The sequence below is a fragment of the Hylobates moloch genome, unplaced genomic scaffold (assembly GCF_009828535.3).
Source record: "Hylobates moloch isolate HMO894 unplaced genomic scaffold, HMol_V3 SCAFFOLD_13, whole genome shotgun sequence".
Lineage (NCBI taxonomy): Eukaryota > Metazoa > Chordata > Mammalia > Primates > Hylobatidae > Hylobates > Hylobates moloch.
This window is the reverse complement of record NW_026652288.1, coordinates 83,254,494-83,282,297: the sequence shown is the minus strand read 5'-3', so window position 1 is coordinate 83,282,297 and position 27,804 is coordinate 83,254,494. Positions and strand designations below refer to the sequence as shown.

Here is a 27,804-nt window from a genome sequence, read left to right as displayed (position 1 = left end):
ATCACAATCGTTTTTTTATATACATATATATAATAAACCCAATATGTTAGCTGGCAAAGAAGACTCTGTGGCCCAAGGCTATTTTTTAAACTGCTGCTCTGGAAGTTTCTAAGTGCTGAATGACTCTGGTCATACTTATTTGCCTTTTAAATGACTCCCACATGGTTAATATTTCTGAAATATCCCTGTACACACTAGGTAAATGGTTATGTCATGCAGCAATTGTCATTTCACCTGTCACAAAGAGTTGGACACTTCAGCAAACAGAGGAGACAGCAAATAAAATGAATGGTCTTAGGCATCACCAATTTGTTCATCTGAAAAAAATTCCAAAACAAATGCCCTTTCTTTAATATGATTTGTTTTTAACAGCTTACACATGACTATTTAGTATAAGAATGAGAATGCATACCTCTAAATTTGACACCTTTCTAAATTCTAAAATTCTCCTACATTTAGGTTTTATTTTCGCTGGATATTTTATTATTACTTGCACTGGTTATTGCTCTCAATAATGCTAATGGTAAGACAAGATTTTTTGGTAAAAATGAGTAGTGGCAATAGAACTCACCTGCCTAATGAGATAGAGCAAGGCTTCAAGCTTCTGGCGTTACACTTCTCTGTTGAAGAGAAGACCAGAATAATTGTGTGCTTACCTTCACAGAAGCATCAAATAAGGTTAACTGTACTCTTCAAATAATTGCCTTTTTTTTTTTTTTTTTTTTTTTTTGAGACGGAGTCTCGCTCTGTCGCCCAGGCTGGAGTGCAGTGGCGCAATCTCGGCTCACTGCAAGCTCCGCCTCCCGGGTTCACGCCATTCTCCTACCTCAGCCTCTCCGAGTAGCTGGGACTACAGGCGCCCGCCACCACGCCCGGCTAATTTTTTTTTGTATTTTTAGTAGAGAAGGGGTTTCACCGTGGTCTTGACCTCCTGACCTCGTGATCCGCCCGCCTCGGCCTCCCAAAGTTCTGGGATTACAAGTGTGAGCCACTGCGCCCGGCCATAATTGTCTTATTTTATGGGATAGTTTTATAAACATTTTGAGGATGAAACTCCATTCCACGCATGTGTATAAACCATACAAACGTAGTGCTGTATGAATCGATTATAAAGTATATTATAGAACATGCAAAGATATTTTGGCCCAGTGGATCATTTGGGGCCTCTTCTTAGAGCAGTACTCTAGCACTGGAATCAACACCATGCCTACATACCCTTGAAACAGGACCCTGGGAGAGACTAGCAAGGGTAACCCCAAGGAATTCTTAGTTTAGCAGCACCAAGCTTTGAATGAACCAAAGCAAAGTAGCACGAAGGCTTTGATGCCTTCACCTTCATACTGAATCATGTTTCCCAGTTCTGTAAGACTCTGCACAACTAAGAATGGACTCATCAGAAGTCATCTGAAGGAGCAGGATAGTTCTATGCTATTTCCAAATTAAAGTTACAGTAGTCATAAAGCTTCTGTATAAAGATTAGAAGTAGGACTACTTGAGAATGGAACAAATTCGGATTATTGCTCTTGTATGTCACTAGCCTGGATTCTACTCTGAAGTACAATTGCTGTTCTTAATTCTCTTCAAAACTTGTCTATCCCAAGCTATTTCTCTCTTCTGTAAAGCAATTAATGGAATTACACCCAACAGAGAATCAACAAAGGAGTAATTTAGGTTATGACAGCTTCCTAATCACATACCTGGTAGCAACAGACCTATGGAAAATGAGTAGTAGTTAGGACATCTATCTGCAAAGACCCGATATCTCTTTGATTGTTCATAGTTATATATGGGGTGCCTTGGACTTACAGTATAAATATGTATAGCCACAGCATCTACTAATAATATAGACTGTCATCATGCCTGTTAAGTTTCTCTAACTATCATATAAAAGTTACACCATTTTTAGTTCTTTAATTACCTATGTTTTATTGATAGGGTTCCTAAAACCTATTTTATCCCAAATCCCTTTACTGGATATTGCTGAAAGTCACCATGCACTTACAAACTTAAGTTTATCACTCTCCCAGTACAATCAGGCATAAACTTGTCACATTCATCAGATTTTATATGAAGAAAAGGGGAGTCATAAGAAAATCTAGGAAGTATTAATACATTGCTGACAAGGATCATCACCAATACTCTTCAAAATTAATATCCATTAATTTTGGCTTCCTTCCTACCTTCCTTCCCTCCTCCTTCTTTCTTCCATCCTGCTACTGAGAATAAAGTAACCAGATCTGGGGCTTTGGAGTGGGTGGGATGATTCCTATTTTTTTTTAGCTGAGGGCAAAATATATGCACCACATTTTAAAACATCATAAAACAAGAGTGTGAATCAAGTTTGCAACTAATGATTTTAAGGAGAAAGCATTTACATTTTAAAAGAACAACTTCAAAGCAAAAATCTTGGGTTAGCTTTCCCCCCACTGCCCAGTGCCCCTTAAAATGATGGCAAATAACTTCTGAAAGAGGAAAAAATCTCACAATAACAAAATAAGGGGGAAAGGGGGGACAGAGAAAATAGCGCCATTTTAGAAGCTAGACTGCAGAAAGACAAGAAGTAAATCCTTAGCTAAGAAAGGTGATTCCCAGGTTAGCAGTAAAGAAGGTCAAAAACTAATTCAATTTGCACTATAGAACTCCAAATGCCCCAGGAATTGGCAGCACATGGAGTTGGAAGGATGGGGAAGGCAAATCTAAAGATAGAAGGAGTTTGAAATTCTATTTAAGAAGCAGAGGATCTCCAGATTCCCTGAGACCCAGAATTTAAGGCTTTTATTTTAGACACCATAGTGAGTGAAATTCAGGAGTCAAACACACGATGAGATCCCCAAGTTCTATGCCTAACAACCTCCTTATTAGAGTTAGATTTTAAAAACTACATGTTTTTCTTGATAATAATGAAAACTGTGCCTTCTTTTTTATATAATGGTTTTCAAAGCATTTTTACATTTATTGTCTAATGTAATCTTTACAACAATCCTTTCTGGTAGGTAAGACAAAATGATTTCCTCCTTTTTTTTGATGAGGAAGAAGCTGTCAACTTGTCAGTTGTAAAATCCTGCAGAGTAGTATGCAAAGTCTTCAAACCTTCACTTTCTTGTAGCTTAGATTGCCCTTTGATCCCCTTCCCACAGGTCTACTTGTCTAAGAAACTAATTTGCCCTCTTTGGTGTTCATAACAATCCTTTGAGAAGCTTTTAAAAAATAATCCAGTCCCCAAAATTCTCATTGAGTAAGACTGAGATGAGGACCTGGAATGTACATTTTAACAAATTATTCATGTGATTTTAATTCAGGTAGTGGTGGGGGTCATCTTCTGAAAAACTTCATTAAGAATTCTAATTGTCACCAGAGGAGAAGGCAACACATCTGGACCATGTTAGCTGGGTCTCACCAACAGCAAATGAACAAACAAATGGATAAAATAATCCAAAACCAAACAACAACTTACATTTTCACTAAATGATATTTGCATAGTACACCTATGACTTTCATCAAAAGTGGGTGGGATGTGAGGGACATCTCTGTATCTTTTGCAAAAGCTCTGTAGAGAGTATTATTTCTGTATAGGTAGGAACCACCCAATGGATGCTTTTCAGAATTCAGGACAAGGAAAAGAAAATAGTTATGAGCTCTAATTAACTTGGAATACTTCTTTTAAACAGTGTTCCTTTTTGTCTTGCCTACCAGCAAGCTCAAAACAAAATTTGATATTACAAAGTTTTAGGCATATGTGAAGCAGGTGAATAGGGTCTGGAGGCAGGAAACCTAAGGACTTCCTGAAACTACATCAAATGGAAACACCTCAGCTATGACAGGAAATATCCTCTCCATTTACATAGGACAAACACCCAGTAAATGACTTTGTAACTTTCCTTTATTCCTCTTCATTTACATAGGGTGTACATTAAGTAACCAATGGAAACCTCTTGAGGATATGTAAACCCCCCAAAAATTCTTTAACAGGGCTCTTGAGCCCCTATGCTTGGGCCCACTGCCACCCTGTGGAGTGTACTTTCATTTTCAATAAATCTCTGCTTTTGTTGTTTTATTCTTTCCTTGCTTTGTCTGTGCATTTTGTCCAATTCTTTGTTCAAGTTGCCAAGAACCTGGACACCTTCCACTGGTAACATACGTACTTTTCCACTGAAAACCTCACGCTCTCATACAGTCATATACATGTTAGTGTCAGATTTTTTTTAATTTTAATTGTCTTATTATACATGAATTTTTGAAAGCTATCTTAAAATCTTTGGGATGTAGGTAGTGTACAAAGTATAAATAAATACACCTGAGAAATAAGAAATTCATCCAGAAATAATTTCAAAGTGAAGAAAGAACAGAGAACTAGAGGTTTGCAGTGGTAGATTTTTTTTTCTAAAACATCATTCTGTCAGGCACAGTTGGTAAGTACACCTGTCATAGATGCTTCCAAAAATGTAGCTCAAAAATGATAACACACTGAGAGAAAAATAAATCTTAGGAATAGAAGATTCATTTGTTATAACCAGTTTTGCTTACACTCTTTCAAAATAGCCATCTGTACTAAAATGTATACATAACAGAATGACTTGCTGCAATACAAAAAGGTTCATATATAAGTATTTAGGCTTTGGAACTTTCTAAAGGCTCAAAAACTTTTCTGAAGCGCCTTTCATACTTTCTACAGAGATGCTTCATGTAAGTGAATAAGAGTTGATGTAAAGAAACAGCAGCTGCTTAAATAAATCCCATTACAGTGTTGCCTGCTCTATTTTTCCCTTTTTTCTTCCCATTAAAATACTTACTTAGCTTTCCCCCTTCTGAGGGCCTCCCTGCATTTTAATTTTATTTAACAAACTTCTGCAAGGTGCAAACTATATGCTATTACTTTCCTTTGTGCTTTATGAGTATTAGCTTATTGAATACTCACAGGAAACTATAATGGAAGCAAAAATTTCCCGAGGTCATATGGCTACTATGGAAGAGCTGAGATCTGAAACCAAGAGGTCTGGCTTCAGTATCTGTGACCACATTGTATACACTACAGACTCTATGCTTATATATATATGACTGAAAAAGACAATGCCAAGCAGAGAAAAATACATCATCCATCCATTAATTCTTTACCTCCTGTGCAAACTGGATATCTGTCTAACTACATTGGCCATTTCAAACAAATTGCCTGAAGAATCTTCTTGCAGTTCTCAGATATCTATCTATAGATGCTAATTTTATTTTAGAAAAAAAAGGAAAATGCTTCAAGATGTATACATAATTCTCCAATCCTAACATATTATTTGACTTAGCAATAGCTTTTGGATGGTAGGAGAGTCACTACATTAAACACATATATCAATCACAAGAAGCATCCAAGTTGAGAAATATTAGTTTAAAAGGATGAAACTTAGAACCAAGAAAATAATGTAATAATGTAATCCCTACTTTTTATAGGTTTCTCCTTCTATTTACTTATAATAGGGACCTGGTGCATAGATAGATTTTTAACTGCCTTGAACTCTTATTTGAAGTATATAGGATAAGAGTAACAATTTATTTTAATTATTAGAAACTATTCATTTTACTAAACAAGTATAATGTTATGCTATTCAGGATTAATGTTTCATAAGATATTACTAGTATTATTAAGGTGTTTAAGGTAAAATGCTTATTTAAATAGACTGTATTACAATCCTCTGAACATTATTTTTAATAGAATAGGGTAGAAAAATGAAGGTATAAAGAGTATTTGATGGCAACTTAGTGTAAAATGGAAAGTTTAAAAATTATCTATCCAGTTTTAATTCTCCCAAAGATAATTTTTCTGGCTTAAAACAACAGTAATCTTTAATAATTATTCAGTTTTTGTCAAACAAATCTGAAATTTGAGTAGGGCTTATTGAGGATGCCTCAACTCAGTTCCATATAGCATCAGCTGGGTGATTCTATTAGGGCTAGAGGATCCACCTCTAAGAAGACTCACTTATGTGGCTATCTGGTTGGTAGTGGCTATTGACTCAGCCAAGGTTGCTGACAAGGATAATTGGCTCCTGTTCATGTGGCTTGTACAGGGAGCTGCTTGGATTTCCTAACAGCATGGTGTCTGGGTCCTAAGAGGTTGCTAGAAAGGAACTTCCTCAGTTCCTAAAACTGAGGTTCCTAGACCTAGAAAGTGTCTGTGAGGCTTTTTATGCCCAAGCCTCTAAGTATCAGAATGTCATTTCTACACTCCAATAGACAAGCAAATCACAATGGTCAGCTCAGACTCCAGGGAGGGGAAATCAGATTCCACGTCTCAATATACAAATAGCAAATAATTTATAGCTATCTTTTAATCAACTATATCAATATATAAATTGAACATAATGTTTATAAAAATGCTAAGTTTTCATTTTCTTAAGCTAAAAAGTTGGTGCTAACATTTTTGTCAATAAACGCAATTCATCGTATAAACAAAATTAAGGACAGAAAGCATATGATCATCTCAATAAATTCAGAAAAAGCATTTAATAGAATTCAGCATTCCTTCATGATGAAGACCCTTAACAAACTAGGCATAGAAGAATACACCTCAAAATAATAAAGGCCAAATATGCTAACCCACAGCCAATGTCATACTGAATAAAAATAGTTGAAAGCATTCCTTTTAAAACGAGAACAAGACAAGGATTTTACACCTCCACCAGTCCTATGCAACATAGTACTGGAAGTCCTAGCCAGAGCAATCAGGAAAGAGAAATAAATAAAAGGCATCCAAATTGGAAGAGAGGAAGTTGTATTATCTCTGTTTACTGATGATATGATGTTATATCTATAAAACCCTAAAGACTTTGCAAAAGAACCTCTTAGATTTCATAAATAAATTCAGTGAAGTTTCAGAATACAAAATAGATGTACAAAAATCAGTAGCATTTTTATACACTAACAACAATCAAACTGAGAACAAAATCAAGAAGGCAATTCCATTTATAAAAGCTACCTAAAAAATACCTAGCAGCATATTGAAACAAGAGGTGAAAGATCTCTACAAGGGAAGCTACAAAAGTCTGAGGAAAGAAATCATAGAGGACACCAACAAATGCAAAAATATCTCACACTCATAAATTGGAAGAGTCAATATTATTAAAATGACCATAGTGCCTAAAGCAATCTACAGATTCAATGCAATTTCTAACCAAAATATCAATGACATGTTTCAAAGAATTAGAGAAAACATCCTAAAATGTATACAGAACCAAAAAAGAACTCGAATAGCCAAAGCAACCCTAAGCAAAAAGGACAAAACTGGAAGCAACACATTACCTGACCTCAAATTATACTACAAGACTATAGTAACTATAACAGCATAGTACTGGTATAAGAACAGACAAATAGATCAACAGAACAGAATTGAGATCCCAGAGGTTAAGTTACATATCTACAGCCAACAGATTGATGAATACATACACCAGGGAAAGGACAGCCTTTTCAAATGGTGCTGGGAATTGCCATATGTAGAATAATGAAACTGGACCCCTCTCTCACACCCAACACAAAAATCAACTCAAGATGGAATAAAGACTTAAATGTAAGACCCAAAACTATAAGAATAATAGACAAAAACCTAAGGAAAATTCTTCTGGATATTTTCCTGGGCAAGGCATTCATGACTAAAATCTCAAAAGCACAAGCAACAAAACCAAAAATAAACAAATGGGACTCAGAGAAACTAAAAGTTCCTGCACAGCCAAAGAAATAATCAACAGAGTGAGCAGACAGCCTATATAATGGGACAAAATATTTGCAGACTATGTATCTGACAGTGGACTAATATCCAAAATTTATAAGAAACTCAAACTCAACAATAACAACCAAATAACCCAATTAAAAAGTGGGCAAAGGGGCTGGGCACGGTGGCTCACACCTGTAATGCCAGCACATTGGGAGGCTGAGGCAGGCAGATTACTTGATGTCAGGAGTTTGAGACCGGCCTGGCCAACATGGTGAAATCCCATCTCTACTAAAAAACACAAAAATTAGCTGGGCATGGTGGTGCATGCCTGTAGTCCCAACTACTCAGGAAGCTGAGGCAGGAGAATGGCTTGAACCCAGGAGTTGGAGGTTGCAGTGAGCCAAGACCACTCCACTGCACTCCAGCCTGGGTGACAGACAGACTCTGTCTCAAAAAACAAACAACGAACATGAGTAGAAATTTTTCAAAAGAAGACATACAAATGGTCAACAAGCATAAAAAAAAAGCTCAACATCACTAACCATCAGAGATATGCAAATTAAAACCACAATGAGATATCATCTTATACCAGTCAGAATGGCTATTATTAAAGTCAAAAAATAACAAATGTTGATGAGGATGCAGAGAAAAAGAAATACGTATACACTGCCAGTGGGAATGTAAATTAGTAAGACCTCTATGGAAAACAGTATGAAGACTTCTCAAAGAAATAAGAATAGAACTACCATTCAATCCAGCAATCCCACTACTGGGTATCTATCCAGTGGAAAAGAAATCATTATATCAAAAATATCTGCACTCTTATGTTTATCACAACACTATTCACAATAGCAAAGATATGGAATCAATCTAATTGTCCATCAACAGATGAGTGAATAAAAAAGTAATATATATATATATATAAAACAATTTATTATATATACATATATATAACACATATATACTGAATATATATATGGGATACTATTCAGCCATATAAAGAATGAAATCATACATGGATAGAACTGGAGGTCATTATCTTAAGAGGAAACAACTCAGAAACAGCAAGTCAAATACCACCCATTCCACCTAGAAGTGGGAGCTAAATAGTGTGTAGACATGGACATACAGAGTGGAATAGTGGATGCTGGAGACTTGGAAGGGTAGCAGGGTGGGAGACGTGTGAGGGATGAATAATTACTTAGTGGATACTATGCATATTATTCAAGTGATGGTTCCACTAAAAGCCCAGACTTCAACACTACGCAATATATCCATGTAACAAAAATGCACTTGTATCCCTTAAATTCATACAAATAATAAAAAAAAGAAAATAAACAGGCAAAGAGTTAGAAATTCCCTCCAAAAATAACAAGAGGGAGTAGCAGTCCTGCCAAATATAAAAGCATACTCTATAACCACTGTAATTAAAACCATATGAGGTTTCTCCAATGAACAAAATAGATTACCAGAAATCTACTTAAGAATGTGTGAAAACTTCGTGTACAGTAAAGGTAGCATCTCAGTTCACTGTTGAAAACATAAATATTTGTAATAAATTATGTTGAGACAACTGAATACTTATTTCGCAACCTAACATTACTCACCACAATAAATTCCAAATGAAACAAGAATTTGGGTGAATAAAAAAGTAAACCATATAGACACCTCTCATTATCATAAAGATACAAATTTAATGCACAACGTGATACCATTCCTAACCTGTTGTATTTGCAAACTTTTAAGTTTGACAATACATACATAGGCGGGAGTCAGGTATAGATTCTGGAGCAAGTGTAAACCATACACAATAACCATTGTGGCAAAATCTGTATTATCTTCCACAACAGAACCAGTTCCCTTTCTAGGAATTTCCCCTAAAAATAAACTTCCTATATCTATTCTAGATCTATATCTACATTCATATTTATCTATATCTATGCAAAAGTTTATTCATTGTGCCATCATTTGGAAAGGCAAAACAGTGAAAACTGTCCATACGATGCCATCCATAGGAAACTAATTTGAGTGAATAATGATGAGTAGGAAGTATGTAGCTGAAGATAAATGAAGTGGATATTCATGGTCTGTGTTACATCTAAGATGTATTAAGTTAAAAAAAATCAAACTGTAAGAAAGTTGATAAATAAAGATATTGCACAGTATGCCACTATTTGTGTAAGAAATGAGAAATAAGAAGTGAGTATGCATATACACACATATATACATATGCAAATATAAAAAATATAAATTTAGGTTTTTTTGCAAAAAATTTAAGAATATGGTTTCCTTTTATGAGGTAAATGGAAATGGTAAGTGAAAAAGATTATTATGGGAGAAATATTTGAGAAAATATACATTTTCATATAGTTTTATTTTGAAAAACTGTATTTTTAAAATAAGAACTCAATTAATTTGAACACAGTTTTCTTATTGAACACTTTCAGTGTACTTTAATGGTTTATATCATATGGACCAAAAGAACTGCAAGAAACCTTTAATTTTTACTTTTATGATATTCTTTTAGTAATAGTATATATACAATCCTAAAACCAACTTTCTCTCTCTTTCTCTCTAGGTCTGTGTGCGACCATAGTTGCCGGTGTGTTGTGAGATAGAACAATAAGTACATACTTTAACTTTATTAGGAACTAGTTTTCACTGCGAGAAAAGGAAAATACAAGGAGGGAATGTGGGAAGTTGAAAAAGAATCTTATGGCATTTCATTTGAATTTAAAATAACAATGCGGACTCAACATTTTTTAACTGCTTTGTTCAGGTATAATTGACACATAATAAATTGTGCATATTTAAAATACGTAATTTGATACATTTTGACATATGTATTGACATATGCATGACATGTATATGTGATAGTTACATAGACATGCATGTAACTATTACTGCAATCAAGATTGTATCCTTATCTATCACTCCCAACAGTGTTCTCATATTCTTTGGAATCCCTCTCTCTCTTCCCCAGTGTCCCAACCCAGCAACCACTCATATTCTTTCTGCTACTATAGTTTGCATTTTCTAAAGTTTTATACTAATGGAATTATCCAGTATATACTCTTGTCAAGGAGAGAATCTGGCTTCTTTCATTTAACATAATTATTTTAATATTCAATAGTTAATTCCTTCTTATTACTTAGTTGTATTCCATTTTATGCTTATTCCACAATTTATCTGTTCATCTGCTGATGGATATTTAAGTTGTTTTGGGTTTCGTACTAATAGCAATAAAGGTTCTATGAACATTCATGCACAAATTTTTGAATAGACACATGCTTTCTTTTTTCTTGGTTAAATACTGATGAGTGGGATGGTTGGATCTTATAGTAGGGCTGAGCGTGGTGGCTCACGCCTGTAATCCCAGCACTTCGGGATGCCAAGGTGGGTGGATCACCTGAGGTCAGGAATTTGAGACCAGCCTGACCAACGTGGTGAAACCCCATCTCTACTAAAAATACAAAAATTAGCTGGGTGCGGTGGTGCACACCTGTAATCTCAGCTACTCAGGAAGCTGAGACACAAGAACGGCTTGAACCCGGGAGGCAGAGGTTGCAGTGAGCTGAGCTACGGCCTCTGCACTCCAGCCTGGGCAATAAAGTGAGACTTTGTCTAAAAAAAGAAAAAAAGAAGAAGAACCTACCCAGTTGTTTTCCAAAGTGGTTGTACCATTTTACATTCCCATCTGCGTACAAGAGTTTGAATTCTTCACATCCTCCACTAATCTGGTATGATCATCTTTTTATTTATTTTGCTACATGTAAAGTGGTATCTCATTTTTGCTGTCATTTGCATTTCAAAGCATGTGCTTGTTTCTTATCTCTTACCTCCTTTGGTGAAGCACTGTTTAAATATTCTGACTGGTTTTTATTTTGTATTTTGGTTTCTTATTATTGTGTTTAGAGATTTTGTTATACATTTTGGGTATAAATCCTTTACAGATATATTATTTGAAAATATTTTCTCTCAATTTGTAGCATATCTGTTCATCCTCTTAATGAAGTCATTTGATTTAAATTTTGGTGATGTCCAGTTTATCAATTTTTTTTTCCGGAATTCAGGTAGTGTTAATTCTACTTTGTTCTTTTTCAAAGTTGTTTTAAAAATTCTAGGTCCTTTGCATTTCCATATGACTTTGAAACTCAGATTGTCAATTTCTTTTAAGAAAAAAGGCTGATTATATTTTTATTGGTGTATCATTAAATCCATAGATAAATGGGAGATAACTGATATCTTCATAATAGTGCCTCTTTTGTTCAAAGACCAAGGTCTATCTCCATTTATTCTGGTCTTCTTTGATTTATCTCAACAATACTTTTCTATTTTCAGAATCAGGTCTTTAACAACTTTTTTCATATTCATCCCTATGTATTTCATATTTTCATGTTATTGGCTTTGGCAGAATTTGCTCCTATTCTTCTATAATAGTTTCATAAAATGAAGCTGATGCCTTGAATTTGACCTTCCTTCTTTTCTAATATAGGGGTTTAGTATATAAATTTTACCTTATGTCTGCTTAGGGGAAGTTCCTAAATTATGATATATTGTATTTTCATTCAGTTTAAAATACTTTCCATTTTTTTATTCTGATTTATTTTTGATCCAAGTGTTATTTGGTTTTCAAATATTTGGGAATTTTCCAGAGACTTTCTTTTATTAATTTCCAGTTAAATTCCATTAAGATCAGAAAACACATTTTCCATGACTTGGATCCATTTAAATGTATTGCAGCTTGTTTTGTGATCCAGAATATTGCTTATTTTGGTAAAAGTTCTGTGCATGCTTGAAAAGAATGAGTATTTTGCTCCTGTTGGGTGAGATGTTTTATATGTATGTCAATTATGTCAAATTGGTTATTAGTATTGCTCAAATCTTCTATATTCTTATTGATCTTCTGTCTACTGATTCTATCAATTACAGAAAAAAGGGTATTTCAATTTCTGATTAAAATTTTGTATTTGTCTGTTTCTCCTTGAAGTTTGATCAGGTTTTGATTTATGTATTTTGAAGCTCTATTATTAGAAGCATAAGCATTTAGGCTTGTTATGTCTTCTTGATGGATTAACCCCCTTATCATTTTGAAATGAACTTTATCATATAATTCAAGTAATATTCTTTGTTCTGAAATGGGTATAACTGATATTAACATAGCATTCTGGCTTTCTTTTGAGTAGTGTTAATCTGGCATATATTTTCCATTCTTTTACTTTTAACCTGTGTTTTTATATTAAAATGTGTTTCTTTTAGACAGCAAAAATGTTTTTTGTTTTTCATCCAACTTTGACAATCTCTGCCTTTTAAATGGAAATGTTTAAAACATTTGCCTTCAATGTGATTATTGATATAGTTAAATTTGACAGTATTTTATTATGTGTTTTCAATATGTTCCATGTGTTTATTCCCCTTTATCTATTTTTCTGCCTACCTTTGGATTAGTTGAACATTTTTATAATTCCATTTTGTATCCTTTGTTGGCTTATTAGATGTAACTCTTTGTTTTGATATTTTAGCCATTGATTTAGGGTTTAAAGTGGACATCTTTTTATTGATATGTAATAATTGTACATACTTATGGGGCACATGAGCTATTTTGATACTTGCACACAGTGTGTAATGATACAATCAGGTTAACTGGGATATATATTACCTCAAGCATTTATTATTTTTTGTGTTGGGAACACTTCAAATCTTTTCTTCTAGCGTCCGAGAAAAATTTATTCGAAGGAATTAAAGTGAACGTGTGTGACACACACATAGGACTATAACCAATGCACATTCCTAACCAGAGAGAGTGGTGAACTCTTAATTTGTGAGGCATGGGGTAGTGAACTTAGGAAGCTCTTGCTTCAGTAGCAGGAAATGATTAGTCCTACTTTCTACTGGTGATTAATTATTCCAGCCTCCAAAAGGTCTTAATTTCACTGTAGCTATTAAAATATATTTTGTTTGGTAGAGGGAATTCCACATTGATAATTTTTTTTGGAGGGGGTACTATTGTCATTTAAAACTGATCTATAAGAAGGGAAAGGCTAATTTCTACCTAAGTGTCTGAGTGTGGTCAAGAAGAGACCACATACCATGGGATGGACCACTTTCTGACAGACCCCTCTCCTCAGGGAATAGGGGGCAGAGCCAAAAGCAGCTAGAGTGAGGATTTCACCTGTCCACTGCCAGCAATGGGCCTGTCACAAGGAAAAGGGGGAGGGCAGAACCAAGATGACAATGCCGATGAGTGTGGCAGGGTTAAAACTGTTTAAGGAGCAAGCTCAAAGAATCTTCCTCACTGGGAGGGGGCCGAGGAGAATGGCACCCATGAGAACGCTTTGCCACAGGGCTGGGGTGACGGCAGAGCAAGAACTGATCCTTTCTGACAAAGGGTGCTCCAAAGAGCTTTCCAAGGCTGAAGGACACCTCTTTTTTTCCTCCCTCATTCTCCATGAGTCTCTAATGCTGGATACCTCCTCCTCCATCCCCTGGAATGCTAGATTGCTCAATTAGTTTGAAAATAAACCAGTTAGAGCCCAAGTGACTGAGAACTCTGATTTTTCCCCACAGAACTAATTTTCCTCTGGGTTACCATTGTGGATCCACAGGGCCCATCTTGGCCTGACTGTGCATTGAAGGGCATCATTCATTCTCAGCTGGGCCACTGTGGAGAGGAGACACTGCCACAGCCCACTAGACGAAGAGTTGGGAGGCATAACTCAGGAATTCCCCACGCACCAGGAATAGTGGTGCTACAAGAGATAAAGTGGGAATAGTGGAGGAAAGCCTGCAAGAGATGGGAGGGCACTGTCATGGGGACTGAAACCTCCAAAAGCCCAAAGTTGTTGGGAATCCAGCACTATGGGGGTCCCCAAAGGCCAAGGGAGCTATGCAGGTCTGTAAGGGAGGCGAGAGGAGCCAAGGGAAGGTCTCCCAGCTTTTGTACATCAACATTACTGCCAAGCAGCCTCCTGGCTGCCCAGTCTCTCTTAGGCTACCGCTCAGCAGGCCTCTGTGAAGGTACTGGTTGCAAGCAAGAACCTGACTGTTGCCTAATGGAACCAGCCAAAGTCCAACTAAATCCAGATGAGAGGGAGGGAGGTCAGACCTTGCCTCCTACCTGTGGCCCCATTCTCAATGTCCCTTAACCAGGATGGCCTGCTGCTTCCAAAGTCAACCATACAGTCCAATCACCGCTTACCCACAGGCCTCCCACCACCAGCCTCTGAGCTGGGTCAGAATCCATGTATCCTTCCCTATGTTCCTCTGCTGCCTTGACACCCTGTCCCCCACCACCTGACCATGCCCCCTCAACACCTGCCCACCTTGGAGGGTATGGGGCTGTGTGTGCCCTACAGGGCTGAGGCCTGGCCAGGGCAGGGCTTGTGCTGCACAGAAGGAGCAATACACCAGCTTGGTCTCTTTGTCCATGAATTCCAAAAGAGACCTCCAGAACCCCCACTCACCCCCCTCTACTCTCAGTCAGTCTTGACATGGATGTTGGCCAGGGCCAGGGGTCCGCTAGCTTCCCAGGCTGGGTGTCACCGAAGCAGGGGCAGAGTGCACTGGAGTTGTTCCATGATGAGGGACTCACAGAACCAGGGCACAGCATACTCCAGGGTGATAGGCCCATGAAGTCAAAGTGGAACTTGGGAGTAGTTCCAGAGGCAGGTGTTGACCTGGTGCAGGATGCAGCAGGGAGCGAACTCTCACGAGTAGGCCAGACCCAAAGCGTGTAGATGAGGCAGCTCAGTAGCAGTGGGCAGCAGCCGTGCAGACACAGGTACATGTGCCCCATGACAAGGATGGAGGTGTCGTAGATGAAGAGGGCCCACATGCTTGCCTGGAACTTCCAGTTCAAGTTCACCATGGACTCCCACGGCGAACATCACCTCGCAGAAGTAAGCCGTGGCTGTCATACAGGTACCAGTAGGACAGGGCCATAGAGGCCAGGCAGATGCCAAGGTGCTGACTGGGGCTGGCTCCTTGTTTAGCCCTGGGATCTCAGCCCTGGGAAAGCTTGCAGCAGGAAGAACTGGTAGTTCAGTGGACATTGGCCCCTTTCTCTTGTCATACTGTTGAGTGCACTGCTCAGAACAAACATCAGAATCACCGTCTAAGAGTGTCCCAGGTTAACCTTTGTTGGCTGGTCCTTGGTGCCATTCTCAGTAGGTAAGCACCAGCCCCAGGGCTCAGGTGATCTGCAGCTGGTGGACTGGCAGCTTCCATGTGTGCCTTTTATTTGGGCATCCTGTTTGCTGGTTCCTCTGATGTATGTTTTTATAATTAAAATAGAGAGAAAGTCAAGTGTGCTGGCACACACCTGTACCAGTGCACATAATGGCACACTCCCAGTTACTTGGGAAGCTGAAGTGGGAGGATCACTTGAGCCCAGGAGTTCAAAACCAGCCTGGGCAGCTTAACCAGACTGTATCTCTTTCAGTGAGTAAGAGTCTTGTTTCCCCAACTCTGGTAGCCTGGTTACAAACATAAAGAGGTCACTAGGATTATTTATTCCCCCAGTATGCCCAAATAAAGCTCAGTAACTTTCACACTAACATTCTTATATGTCAACTGAGTGAATGAGGAATGAGCATCTGTTTCCATTGTACGAATGTGGTACAAACTGCTGACAGCTTTTTGGTTTTTGCTTTTTAAAGTACTGTACTTTGAAGTACTTTGCTCGCCCTTATTTTCACTTACATTGTTTCTGATTTAAATTCTGCTGTTATTATCTTCTTCTGTATGCCCAGTGTCTTTTCCTTCTCAGATGATTTTTATATGTTCTTATTACCATTATTTTCAAGCAATTTCATTATGATGTGCATGTTGTCATTTATTTTGTGTTTCTTGTGATTGGGACTCATAGAACTTCTGGGATCTATAGATGTATAGTTTTCATGACATTTAGAATTCTCTCAACAATTGTGTCTTCAAATATTTTCTGTAACCCTTTCTCTCTACTCTGTTTTAGAGAATTCGGTTATGCACATATGAGGTCTCTTAAAGTTGTGCCACAGATAGGTCACCAAAGCTCTATTTTTCTAAATTTTCTTTTCTCCGTTTCATCCTGAATAGTTTCTATTGCTGTGTCTTCAAATTCACTTCTTTTCTTCTGTGATGTTAATCTGCTCTAATCACATTCAATGTATTTTTCATCTTACATATTATAGGTTTCATGTTTAGAAGGTAGCTTCAGATGTGTATATACATTTTATATTTAACTTAAAAATATTTAATACAGTTACGACTTTTAATGTCTTGCCTGCTAACTCTAACATATTGGTCAGTTCTAGTACAGTGTCAATTGACTTAGTATTTTACTTATTAAGGGTCATATGTAAGTACTTTTTTTGCATACTTTGCAACCTTTGATTGGATACCAAACATTTTGAAATGTATCTTATTGGGTGCTGGACATGTCTGCAGCCCTAAAAAATATTCTTGAGCTTTGAGCTGAGCCTCTGTTAAGGTATATTACAACAGTTTGCAAAGCCTTTTGAATCTTGCTTTAAGAAGTGTTAAGAAGGTATAGGGAAGCACTAGATCTAGGGTTAATTATTTTCCACCACTAAGGCAAGAACTTTCTGAGTACACTACCCCATGTCTCATGAATTAATTTGTCAGTTTAGCTGGTTAGCAGTGTGCATCAGTTCTAGTTTTGTTTACACACCATACATTGGTCAATGTAATGGTTTTGGCAAATTCTTTCCCTGAACTCTGATGGTTTCTTCACATGCATGTTTTAATCATTGTGCTTAATACCCAAGGGAGACCCTCCACTGCCCCCGTTGCCACCCATAGCCACTTTGGTCGGCTGGACTCCACCTCCCCAGTCCTGAGAGTCGGCTAGATTCCATCTGGGTTTGTCTTTCCTATAGTGTAGTCTGAAAACTCTCAAGGCAATAAATTGGGAGAGTTGTATGGCATACTTTGTCTGTTTTTCTGTTTCTCAGGATTCGTTCTCTTTCATCTTCATTGTCTGACATCCATTGTATTGGAACTCCTTGTTTCCTATAATTTATCTAATTTAGTTTAGTCTATATAAAATACTGGCAAACTTTTTTTTTTCTTGTAAAGGGTAAGATAGCATATATTTTAGACTCTGCAGGCATATAGTCTCTGTTGCACATAATCAACTCCGCCATTGTAGTGTGAAAATAGAAATACATAATATGTAAACAACGGAGCATAGCTGTTCCAATAAAATATTATTTACAAAACCAGGAGGTAGATTGGATTTGCTTCACAGGCTCTAGCTTACCTACTTCTAATCTAGGTCAATGCCACCCCAGTAACAAAGATTAAACCTAGTATTAACATCTTGTTTTCAAAATATTATACTCCATTTAAAGAAATGAGGGTTTCTTAGGAAATGCCTTAATTTCAGTTTGAGGCAACAAAGTACAAAGTGAGCTTGAGACATCATGTTGCACTGGAAGGTAAGAAGTACCCGGATATGGGCCGGGCACAGTGGCTCACGCCTATAATTCCAGCACTTTGCGAAACTTAGGTGGGTGGATCACCTGAGGTCAGGAGACCAGCCTGGCCAACATAGCGAAACCCCCTCTCTACTGAAAATACAAAAATCAGCTGGGCGTGGTGGCACACACCTGTAATCCCACCTAATCGAGAAGCTGAGGCAGGAGAATAGCTTGGCAGTGAGCCAAGATCGTGCCACTTCACTGCAGCCTGGGTGACAGAGGGAGATTCCATCTAAAAAATAATGATGATAATAATAAAAATAAAAAGAAGTACCCAGATATTAATAGGATCAAAAGTAGCTGAAGTGAAGGAACTTCAAGGTGCCAACTTTAGATATTAGAGTATAAGAAAGAATAATGAATTAATTTACTATAACAAAATTAAACTTTTTTAGAAAGAATAACAAGTGCAAAGGGATTAGAAAATTAAAAATTTGCATCCCATCCTCTAGTGTAATGATTTAGTCACTCAAGGATTATCAAGAATACTAGGAAACAGAATAGTCACACTATCTTAAAATATCTCAAATACTTCAAAATATCACTCCATAGTTTGCTTATTAATCATGAAGAGAAAAATGTACTTTTTAAATGGTAAAATACGATGGACACTGTCTTAACCAAGTGTTCAAATATATAGTATCATAAATAATAGAAAGCCCTGATATGATTTGCTTTCTAACAAAAGCAACAATCCCTAAGTAATATTCTTGCCAAAGTGTTTAATCTGATCTAACTATGACAAGATAATCAAACAAAAACAGAATGTGAATTATTGTAAGCAACATTTGGAGTTGGCCATTAAAAGACATCAGGGTCATAAAAAAACAAAAAATTAGAATGTGGGGCAACTAATTTAAGACATAGTAAATGGACTGTTCATAAATTTTGATTAACTCCTGGATAGAAAATTCAAACACTGAAGTTATAAAAACACTACTTGGGTCAATTAGGTAAATTTAAATATGGACTCTATGTTATCAGATTATTGTATTAAATAAATGTTAATTTTCTTAGATATGATAATAGCCTTATGGTGAAAGTCATTATTCATAAGAGATATGCATTGAAGTATTTTGTTGTGAAGTGTCCTGCTATCTGTTAGTTTAAAATGATTCAAAAACATTGTCACTGGATAGATAAAAAGATAAATATAAATGATATGCATAAAAATACTAACAATCAACTTAGGTGAAGAATATAAAGAGTGCTTATGGTATTCCTCTGTAAGAAGAACACAGTATGAAAATGCCAAAAATTAAATCTTTGGAGAAATACAGACCCTTCTTCTAAAATGTAAAATTTCCCTCATTAAAATACAGGCTTCAGATGACTGACTTTAGAGTCTATCTGATCACCAGATTGCTTCTCTGAATAATTTTACTGCGAAATAGTTTTGGAAATAATTTGCAATTTATCCTTTATATGTAACATACTTGGTACATTATGCATCATTATATTATGCACCCCGTTGTCCTCGACAGATGACATATTAAGCATCATGCAGATAGGTGATTTTAAAAGCTTTTTTCAGTAATGAATTAGAAAATTGCAGTTTAGACCTTCAAAAAAAGCTAAACATAGAAGGAGGAAAGAAGGGAAAAGAAATGGAAAGAAGAAAAGAGAAAGAGAGAGAAGGAGATGAAAGAGAGAGCAAGAAAGGAAGGAGAAGGAGGAAAAAAGAGAAGAAAGAAAGGAAGGAAGAAGACTCTACAAACAAGAAAAGGAAAGAGGCAGACAGACAATTGCTTAGTGAACATTATAAAATGTGCAGTGTTCTCTGAGGACAAACTGTTTCCTCAACCAGATCCTGGGCTTCCAGTTGTGAACTCATTAAGCCCCATATTCCAGCATCAGTCTTGGTTTTTCTCTGGGAGACTTTCAGGACTTCTAGTCTAGTAGTTCAGGAGAATCATTGCTAGGCCAAAACAATTGCTAAGTCTTGTTCTGATCATCTTAAAACTGGTCTAATAATTATATTTCTGCACTTAAATCTCGTTTTCAATAAACAGATCCCCGTAACAGTCCTCCATGTCTAACCATGAACCTGTCCAGTGCCACTGCCCATGACTGGATGCCAGCCTTACCCCTATCAGTTTTCACAAGACCAGAAGGCTGAAAGGCTATCCAGCAGCTGAGGTCTGGCCCAGTTCTCCCAGCGGTCAGAGATGCCTCAACAGCTTGCTTGCTGCCAGACCAAGTTCTGTCCCCTTCACTCCACTGATTGACCCAAATTAGCCACCTGTCTCGTTGAACCTCCAAGACTGAGACATCCCGAATGACTGCCTCATTCCATTGCTGCTTGGCAGCATTCCCCTAGGATGCAGCCTTAACTGAGCCAGAAAGAACATGCAGGCCAGGAAAATTGTTTATTGCTTAAATATTTCATTCTTAATGGCCTGTTCCATTCACATTTAGGGTGAGAAAGCAAACATAGTGAAATAAAATTCTAACAAGTGAAGCATTTGATATCAAAGATTCATGCCCAACAGTACAACTTCCTCACCACTATGCTCACCAGTCCTTCGGCATTCCTGATGAACACACAACTGGCCAGACATAATACAAAGGCAGAACAATCACTTCTCTTGAAGTTTCACTCTTTTTTTTTCTATTTTCACAAATACTTCTCCTTTATTTATTCACTACCTTCCTATACTACATGCTGATATTCTATTCTATACCTCAGAAACAATTAATACCTATAATTAGCACGTGAAAATTAATACATGAAAGGAATTCTTTCCTCCAAAGTTACTGTGACACATCTCACAATGAACTTACAGGAAAAACACTGTGTAACCAGACTATGAACCACATTTTTTAAATAGATATTTTAATAAAGAGAACTCCCCTCATAGAGATTCCATCTCTGATTAAAATAATCCATTATGTGAATGGGGCCTTAAAGTTACAATTCTTGTATATTATCTCGTCAAATTGGTCATTAATCCTTGTGTGGTACGTACATTTTACAAAACAGAAATAAAGATATCAGAGAAATTGAGCAACCTGATCTCACGTGCTCAGCAGGTGATGAAAGGGAGCTTTTGTTTTTATTTAAAAAATAAAAACAAAATATTTACAAGAATATGATCTTAAATTTTATTTTAAAATTTAAATACCTCTTTTAATAAGGCTTGCACACCTGCAAATTTATTTTTTTCATTTTATAATGATTTTTGCAGAACCTTTTCCCATTAAAGGATAAAATCAACATCTGTCTACTGAAGTTGACTGAACCATCAAACTCATTTTACACCCACTTCATTTCACAGCTACTATTACACTTCCTCAGCCTGGAACATCAAAACAGAGTCACAGCCAAGTTTTTCACCTTTATGGCTACATAAAAAAAAATTCTAACAAATGCATTCCCCTATTTATTCATTGGTTAAAAAACAAAACAAAACTATACTGAAAAAAAGTGAACTGGTGTAAAACAGGAGTTTCATCATAGGTGAAAAAAAATCGTATCTCAAGTTCCAGATTTCTGGGAGATGGAAGAAAAGTAAATATCTCTATTAAAATCTACTGGCACACCTATTAGTATATATCTTCAATTGCAGTGAATGGTTTATCATCAAAGTTTCACAATTTTCCACTTCCAAATGTTGAAAGATAAGGGAATGAAACGCCGTCTCTGGTGATTTTTATGTGGGTGTATAAGACCAAATCCCAAACACAGATACAAAGGAATGAAAATACTAATTGAAGTTTATATCTTACGTAACCTATGGCACACTAGGATGACTGAGGCATAAAAAGAACCATTTTCATGGTTCCGCATAATAGTATACCTAGCCCATGCAACTTCCCATTGGTCTTTTCACCCAAGGCTCAATTCTATGTTGTAAAGTATCATGGAAGCTTCTCAGAGAACAAATATCTGTCCTACACAGACATGCCTCATAATCATAGTATCTCAATATCCTAGCTGTAAAATAATGCCTGTGGAAGCAATTAAGAGTCATACAAATCAAATTCTCATTATATTGTGGGCCTTAAATAAGCATGCTGTCATATGACTATTAAAAGATTATTTTCGGCATTTTACAGTAACTAGAACAAGAGAATATAAAAAGCTTACATGAAAGAAATAGTGGTAAAAATTATTCTCTATATGATTCACACCAATAGGGGTCATTTAGTTTAAATGTTATTCACTCTGTCCACTATTCCTTTTATGTACCATAATAGCAGGACAGATGAAAAAGCAAGGAGCAACAAAATTATTCTCAATATTTTAAACTCCACATATTTCCAAAGATATTTTATGATAAACTGCCTTCTAGATACAGTTACCTACTCATTCAATAGTAGGCCTCTTTAATGATTTTCATTGACCCTCAGATTTTGAAGCCAGGTGAGTCCCTATACAACCAAGTTTTTTGTTTGGGAATAAAGAATGTCCCATATCACCCAGTGTTTGCTGTTCAGCCAAAGTAAGTATTTTTTTATGAATTTATCTTATTCACTATAAGACTAATAACACAAGGAGACAAAAAGTTCCCAGAATTTATCTTATTTCTATTTGCACTTTGCACAATAAAGTTAACAGCTGAGACTGTATTTATTTTTCACACTAGCTTAAGCATAGCACTGTCTTACAAGGAGATACCCCATTGTCTTTTCTTGACCTCTTTTCACTGCAAAACATTTTCATTCTAATTCGTTATGTTAAATTTCTAATTTTATTCATTATTACAATATTTTACAGTATAGGTGTTACTGACTCCGTTAGTGTCCAAGAGAAATGAGTCATTGTATTATCTACAAGATAATCTATCCTTAATGTTGTTTCAAGTTAAAAATCCCCATACAACTATTTCCCAGGTAGTCCCAAGAGTGGACAAAAAGTTTAAAATAATCATGTTTCGAAATTCCAAACCATGAACTCAATTTTCTTGGCTGGGAAATTTTTAGTTATATCAAACCAAAGAATATTCCAGTCTGAAGAGCAAAAAAAAAAATGACATGCTAAGAGTAGAATAAGGAGTGCTCTGATTAACAAAACAAAACAAATTAAATTAAATTAAAGGTAAGAAAAGAGAGACAGAAATGTCATCAACAAACTATGACCTTGAGGAAGATGCCCAGCTTGTGAACCTCAGTTTCCTAATCTGTAAAATAGTTACAATTTCCTTGAAGGAAAAGAACCACCTCACTGCTTAATTAGTTATACAGTGAAAAAGGCTGTTGATAAAAACATTGCTTTTTCTTTTCCTTTCTCTTTTTGGCTCTGGTGGACGTACCCAAAAAAACCAGTGTACAAATGGAGAGTTCTGTGCAGGGATGCAGCAGCGGTGGGGTAGGAGGAATCACAGACATCATTTACATATGGCATGTTTCCTCTTTCGCCAACTAATTACATTCTACTAAACAACAAGTTGATAAATACCATCGTTAAGTTCTTTTCTTACTTTTTATAGAACTGTAAAAACGAGGATAGGCAATTTACCAAATAACAAATTAAAATAATTTCAAAGCAGGAAATAAAACACTGCCACCCTCGATAGCAAGGCCAATAAAATACACTACAGTCTCCTCTGCTGTGGAACTGCACATAAGGAGCCTGTCGAGTGTTCTTGATCACTATCTTCTTTCACATCTATTTATTAATAGATTCCATAGTAAAAAAAATTCAATAGAAATGTGAGTCTCATTTTACTGAACATAAAACCCACTCCTTTCAGAAATGTTTTATCCAATTAACTTAAGTCCCCATAGACATACTTCCTAATCATTTTGAGGAAGAAGGAATGATACTTCAAGGTTTTCATTGATATAAAATATGCCTCTAATTAATAACAGTAATGAGAAAATTAAGATAATAGAAGTAAATCATTTCTAAGTATAGAAAGCACCCAAACAAAGAAAGAATTCAGATTTTTGTTAGTTGCTGGCTGGGTGATCATTTATTTCCAAAAATGTGTTTCCTGAAATCATTTTCTTCAGAAAAATTCTACGTGTTTCTTCTAGAAATAGTTAAGACAGTATAGATGTTTGTGACTGTTTTTCTCTTTTGACAAACAGAAAAATGAACCTAGACCTTCAATACAAAACAGAGTAGATGAATAATAGTTTTTCAAAAATAGAGATAGGGCGCTACTGTGATTGCCATTATACAGTAATTCGCATTTGTTTGAGAACCAATGAGAATTAATGCAGCAAAAGGAGCTCCCTTGTCCTTATTTGCAGGAGTGGTATTGTTCCAAAGATAATAACTCCCTATAAACTAAAATTACTTAATATCTCTGAGTCACAGGAGTAAAAATAAAGCAGAAATGATAATACCTGTCTCTTAAGAAACTGTAGGGAGTAGATGATGTATATATAAGAAGCAAAGGGCAGGTGGGAACATAAAATACTCTGTAGCTATTTTGTTATTATTCATATTATTAATATAACTATTAATGTTTTTAGATAAAATAAGTGTTCATAGACCTGCAAAACATTAAGCAGAGTTTTATTATTAACTTTTTACATGTGCTACATGTGTTATATTTTAGAAGAGATTAAAAATTTAGTTAACCTAACCATGTCTCATAATGATAAAATCCCTGCATTGTGGAGAAGGGTGCTCTCCCCTTGTCTGTTACACGCCTACTTAGAGGTCCTATTGCCATCTCAAGGGCTTCTTCCCTGACGGGGCTTTCTGCATCTCTCAGCCTCGGTCCTCCCTCAGTCCTATCCTGGTCCAGCTCTCTCTGTCTCAGAAAACTATCTTACTCTTCTTCTCAGTTCCAATTCTGCCTTCAAGTGGATGAGCAATTCTCCTAAAATATAGTTCTTAGTAAGAACAGTAAATAGACTCAATTATAAATGCAATAAATAAAATAATACTATGCATTTAAAAATACATTTTCAAGGTGGAGATGATTAAACGAATCATGACACTTTCCTCCTACCACATATATATTACAAATTAGTCAAAAAAGATATGCATTACTGATGTGGAAAGAGGTCTATAATTTATTGCTAGTTGAAAAGAAGAAATTGTTTAATGGTATGTATTATGTCATCTCATTTCGTAAAAAAGTAAATTATGTACTAATGCATATAAGTATTTGAAATGTGCAAGTAAAAACATATTACATGAGGCACAGTAATATACATATTTGTTCATAGTGACCATATATTTTGGATGAGATTGGGGGAACTTGGAGAAGATTTTATTTACTTATTTCTTTTATAGGGGATGTAATACTAATTTTAAATAACTTTCTTTTTTTTATTTTTAAACCACATTTTATCACATCTACTCTCAACGAATTGCCTAGTGATTTTGAAGAAGTCAGTGGGAATTTTTTATTTATTTTATCCAATATTGTATTGTTTGCTTTTCTTTTATAACAAAGAACATGTATTTCTTTAGAAATTAAAAAAACTTAAAATCCCATAATGTTTTTAATTAAAAATGTGGATTTAGGCAAGGTTACCTTTATTGGCAGATACAGCCTTGAGTAGATTGTTTTTATTCTAGTAGAGAATTACTTAGGCAAGTTGTCATTTATCACATCATCTCAGAATTCTATTAAAATGGGCAACAGAACAATGCCTTACAGTGTTGTGAGTATAAGCTAATGTAAGTGGATTATACGTAAGAGGTTGAACAAGCTATGGGGAAGGGTTTAACAAGAAAGGGTTATGGAAAAAAACATCCAGTTCGATATATTCTCTTTTCCTATAAATACTGTACTGCTAAATGATAATTAGAAGATAAGGAGAATCGGGGAGTTTTGTTTTTTTACTGGTCTTAGAAGTCTAATATTCTTCACCCAACAGACTTCACCAGAAATTATTTTCTTAGAGAAGCTGTTTCTCAGAAAAGCCCAAAGGGCTGGGCTACCTTCTCAGATGGCACTTCCCCTGCCTGTCACTGAAGCTGTCAACCCATAGGGTCATTTTTGGATGCTATGGTAAAATGTTTGAATTAGATATTTCTGAGGTTCTTTCCATAGGGTGAACTTCTAGGCCGCCAAATTCCTCTTTCCAGGAACTCACAAAATCTTTTATTTCTTAAAGATCAGTTGTAAACACTTACCTTGTAGCTCAACGATAGGAATGGCAGCTATATTTGGCTAAGAACACACAATAGGTGAAACTGCCCTAGGGAAATGTACATTAAAAACACTGAAAGCAAGATAAATGACTGCAGACCAGGCATCAAGGCCAAGTGTGGACACGAATAATGCTAGAAAAGTTTGCAGAGGCTAAGCCATGGAGGATCTTCCATGAAGAGCAATTGAACACCACAGAAGGTTTCAAACTTGTTATGGGGCTCAGAATGCTAAATGACGAGTTAATGGGTGCAGCATACCAACATGGCGCATGTATACATATGTAACAAACCTGCACGTTGTGCACATGTACCCTAAAACTTAAAGTATAATAATAATAAAATTAAAAACAAAAACAAAAGATGGTGAAATAATCTCAATCATAATGTGAAAATGTCAACATAAGTCAGCTGTATCAATCCTTGGCTCAGAACTCTACAAAGTCTCCTTGTCCCAAACAAAGTAAAAGCTAAAGTACTTCTAGTTACCTACAAAACGTTCTATGATCTAGGCCCCCATTTATCAGGTTTTAATTTCCACTAATTTTTTTTACACAACAAACATTTCATGGTATCACAAGAGAAAAACATTTTAAGAGCAAACAACAATCATTTGGCCACCAAGGTAGTTTGCTTGAAGCAATTATACTCATACTGCTCTCAGGCAGCAGGTACTAAAGCAGTCCCGTATCATCCCTTTTTGAGAAGACAACTATTTAAAAAAAAAAAAAAAAAACCACTCAAGGAGGACTTCTCTAAAATCCTATCTATTTATACAATGAATCCACAATATTAGGGAAACATAAATGTCTGGCTGCTTTCCTTGGCTCTAAATCTCAAAAAGGAAGGATTGGAAGGTGGGAATCCAGTCAGCTACAGGAAATCCTGTCCCTTTGAGATTTTCAAGTGATGCAAATATTTGAGCACCCAGCTGGTATTCAAATATCTAACGATGAATTGGCTGAATTCTCTGAACTTCTCATGGACGTAGGTATGACAGAGCTAAAAATAAACCAAGGCCATTTTTTTTCTGCTGCATTTAATTTATGCTCATTCCTTGGGTGTGTGTATGTTGACCAACAACACAAGCATCGTTTCACATAAAATAAACTCCCAGTGACTACAGGCATCTTCCACAGATTTGGATGCACCAAAATTTGTGAAAGGGAAGCAAGATGAACTTCTTCACTTGATTCCTAGAAATTTCTCAGCTACTTTTCCCAGACACTCTGGGGGAAAATGAAGCAGAACAAATGTTTGCACAACCACCATTTGGGAAGCCCCATGTCACAACAAAAATATCTAACAAAATTCAAGGAGCACAAAGTGAGATGCACAGCATACTAAACCCATTTCCACTGATGCTGCCCTCAGCAAAATGAATATGTTCTTGTTTTCCTCTAAGAGAGGAAGACACTTCATTCCCTACAATCTGGAATGCTTAAGATAGACACTGCAGATGTATCTGAAAACAAACTTCTATGTTGTCAGCAAATCACGAAGATTGAAAGCTGCCTCCTAGTATTGCTAGATTTAAAGTTATGGCAGCATTTCTATTATAAATACAA

General features: G+C 36.2%; 1 protein-coding gene across 9 annotated transcripts in view; it reads right to left on the bottom strand.

Annotated features, from left to right (window-relative positions):
- Positions 1–27,804, bottom strand: part of NLGN1 (neuroligin 1) — a 910,345-nt gene that overhangs the window by 645,733 nt on the left and 236,808 nt on the right. The gene's annotated exons all lie outside the window — the stretch shown is intronic.